This window comes from Octodon degus, unplaced genomic scaffold (genome assembly GCF_000260255.1).
Source record: "Octodon degus isolate 3935 unplaced genomic scaffold, OctDeg1.0 scaffold00098, whole genome shotgun sequence".
Taxonomy (NCBI): Eukaryota; Metazoa; Chordata; class Mammalia; order Rodentia; family Octodontidae; genus Octodon; species Octodon degus.
In genome coordinates this window covers 1,298,231-1,301,824 of record NW_004524674.1, presented here as the reverse complement: position 1 = coordinate 1,301,824, position 3,594 = coordinate 1,298,231, and the positions used below count along the sequence as shown (strand labels likewise).

Sequence of the window (3,594 nt, the reverse complement as noted above, 5' to 3'; positions counted from 1 at the left end):
AGAAAAGAAACACATTGACTCTATGGTTTCTAACATCTTCTTAACAAGAAACTAGATTTCCAAACACCTTGAAAACATGATGAGTGAAATTAGGACCTCACAGAGAAAAGCTATTGAAATGGAAGACAGCAGAAGTACCCAACCGTGCTCCGTGTAAGTGGATACTGAGTGTAGAGAGGTGTTGCCAGAATGCTTCCACGTGTTGCACAATCAAAGAAAATTTAGCACGGCCAGCTTGTTCTCAGATTCTGACCGGCCTCATTTGCCTGAAGAGAGTAGCCGTGGACTGCCTCAAGGGTGCTCCTCAGGAACCAGTCTTACAAAGTAGGTGAACGCCCCGAAGAAGATCAGTCAGGTTTGTTAAATAAGAAAATAATTTGGAAGACTTAGAGTGTACATCAGAAGCCAGCCAAACAGAGACATGTTTCCCTTCTGTACACAGTAGGATTGATGTGATGGATAGAAGTGAAGACAAATATATTAAAATATCAGGCCGGATCATACCTGCAATCTCAGCATTCAGTAAGTGGCTGAGGCAAGAGGACTGCCATGAATTCAGCTGAGGTCACCTGAGCTACATAATGAAATCCTGTCTCAAAAAAAGAGCCACTCACAAGCTTCTTAAAATGAAACTTCTATGCATAATACTACACTATGGGACTCTTCAAATATCAAGTGCAATTAGTTCTTTTTTTTGTTTTTTGTTTTTTGGGGGTTTTTTTTGGTTTGTTTTTTTTTTTTTGTATTTGAACTTGAACTCAGATCTTTGTACTTGCCAGGGAAGCCCTCTACTGCTGAGCTACATCCCTGACACTTTTCCTTCCTTCCTTCCTTCCTTCCTTCCTTCCTTCCTTCCTTCCTTCCTTCCTTCTTTCCTTCTTTCCTTCTTTCTTTCTTTCCTTCTTTCCTTCCTTCCTTCCTTCCTTCCTTCCTTCCTTTCTTTCTTCCTGTGCAATTAGTTCTAAACAGCCTAATGACATGGATTTTGGCATATTCATAAAACCCTCCCAGAGACCGGGGAGACAGCTCAGCAGTCTAAGCACCTGCCTGGCAAGCTTAAGAACCCGGGCCCAATCCCTGGTACTGCATGCTGTGCTGCCCCAGAACCACAAGCATGCTGTGCTGGCCACTGAAACCAGGCGTGGTGGTGCACATCTGTAATCCCAGCTCTGTGGGAGGATCGCTATAAGTCTGAGCTCCATAGCAAGAGCCTGTACCAAATAAATAAATAAATAAATAAATGATTTTTTGAAAACCCCTTCCCAAAAAAGTTGGTCACCTACATCTTAATAGCTCTACTAGTTAAGAGACCAATTTTAAATTTGAATCAAATAGTCCCATGCGCAGTATCATTTTCCAAGATGATGTTGTTGAAGAAAGACAGACTGCCCTAGAATCAGGCTCCAATTTACAGGCAATTCATAGAAGTTATGAGGCTCTAAAGAAACATTTTTCCAGGAAAAGGGGAGGACTGGGCATGCTGAGAGACTAAAGTAGGGGGATCGCCACGAGTTTGAGGCCATCATGGGCTACACAGTGAGTTCAAGGCCAGTCTGCACAACATAATGAGACCTTGTCTCACCAAGAAAGAGAGGGCAGGGGAATCTTATTTCTCTAATCCTGAAACACTTGAAAGACAAAACCAGGTTTGAGTCATACAACCAAAAACACGCAAACAGATATGGTGTGGGTCTCACTTTTTCAGACACTCATGATTTGCTCAGTAATTATGCAAAACTATCTGGATGCATGTCCTTTGGTGATAGAAAATGGTCTCTATCACCATTAATTAATTTTTTCCCCAGTGGAACAAAAATTGAAGACCATAGTACCATGTAGTCCTGGGGGGAACTTCTGTAGATTTTAAAAGAAAAGGAAATCTTGAATAACAACCTTGACACTAAAAAATCTCTGACTGGCCAAGCCATGCAGTACCCAGTTAATCTAAATGGGGTGCTCTTAAATTGAAGCTATGTCACAGAACAGCAAATGATTGTAACTTAAATAATGTTAGAAACATAACAGTGTTTTTCAAAGATGTAAAAATACTAAATACTAGAAAGAGAGAAGAAAGAAAGAAAGAAAGAAAGAAAGAAAGAAAGAAAGAAAGAAAGAAAGAAAGAAAGAAAGACCTAACCAAGGACTTTTCAAAAATGAAAAAAAAAAACCATAAATCCTTAGATTTGAAAAAAAAAAATCTCTTTATGTGCTGTGCATGAAGAAAAAAGAAATAAAAATATATTTCTAGTTTCACATTCTAGTAAAACTTAAGAATACCAAGGATTTGCCAAGTATGGTGGCCCATGCCTATAATCCCAACACTCAGGAGGCTGACACAGAACGATCACCAGGAGTTCAGGCCAGCCTGGACTATATAATGTGTTCAAGACCAGCCTGCATTACATAGTAGACTCTATCTCAAAAAAAAAAAAGGTAGATTACCTAAAACCAAGGACATCAGAGTCCTTACTGGCAACAATGGAAGCCAGAAGAAAATGAAATAATATTTAAAAGAGAAAGAAGAGAAAGAAAGGGGGACAGAGATATAGCTCAACAGTCTAAGCGCCTGCCTGGCAAGACCTAGGACCCTGGTTCAATCCCAGTACCAAATGCCATGCCGCCCTGGAACCCCGGGTGCACTGTGCTGTCCCAAAGGGTATGGTGGCTCAGGTCCGTAATCCCAAAGCTAGGGAGCTGAGGCAGGAGGATCACTACAAGTCCAAGCTGCATTGCAAGACCTTGTACCAAATAAATAAAAGAATTTTTAAATAATTTTTAAATTAAAAAAGATGAACTTGAATCTAGAGTTGTATACATAGCTACACAACCCTTCAAGAGCAATGACAAATACATTTTCAGACATCACTTCAAAGCAAAAAAAAAACCCTGAAACTATATAGAAGCGATGATATAACTGAAACAATGAGCAAATAAATCACAAACATAGTGAAAAAGCTAAATGCATACTGACTGTGATCATAAATTTTATGTTTAGTTTCTGGTCTAAAGTTGCAGAATTTGGGCACTGGGAGCACAGGAACAGAGGGCAATCCAGGGCACTGTGCACCAGACACTGTTGGCGTCCTGACTCGCACAGTATTGGCTTTGCCTCTGACTTCAGGCAAAGTTTCAGATCGAGTTCCTGGTGCACTCACAGCAGCAGGCTTTCACCTTAGGTGAGATTTCAATTTCAATTTCTGCTCCAGGGTTTCTGGAGTTAATGCCTCCAGAGGCAACCCTCAACCACCAGGGGTGGGAGCGTTCTTCAGGTGGACAATCAGAAGTCTTCCAGATGTGCCTCAGAAGTTCCGGTAGAACTGAGCCCTAACTGCCCACAGTACAGAGCCCCATGACAGGCTCCTGTTGGCTATCTTCCCATCACCCACTCTCCTACCCCTTTCTCCCTATATAAAAGCCCTGACTCCAACTTTGATTTTAAGAGATTGGTAATGGATTTCCAACTCTGTTGGTACGCACACAGAATGCTGGAACCATCCACAACCTGCTGGACACCATCTGAAAAGGGTCACGATACAAGATACAAGGGATTTCTAAGCTAAGACACTCAGGTTCTTGTCTACTTCAAAAGAACCA

At 41.2% G+C, this 3,594-nt stretch overlaps 1 pseudogene; it reads left to right on the top strand.

Moving 5' to 3' along the window:
* Positions 1-2,614: 2,614 nt before the first annotated feature.
* LOC101589440 overlaps positions 2,615-3,594 on the top strand; it is a 5,923-nt pseudogene continuing 4,943 nt past the window's right edge.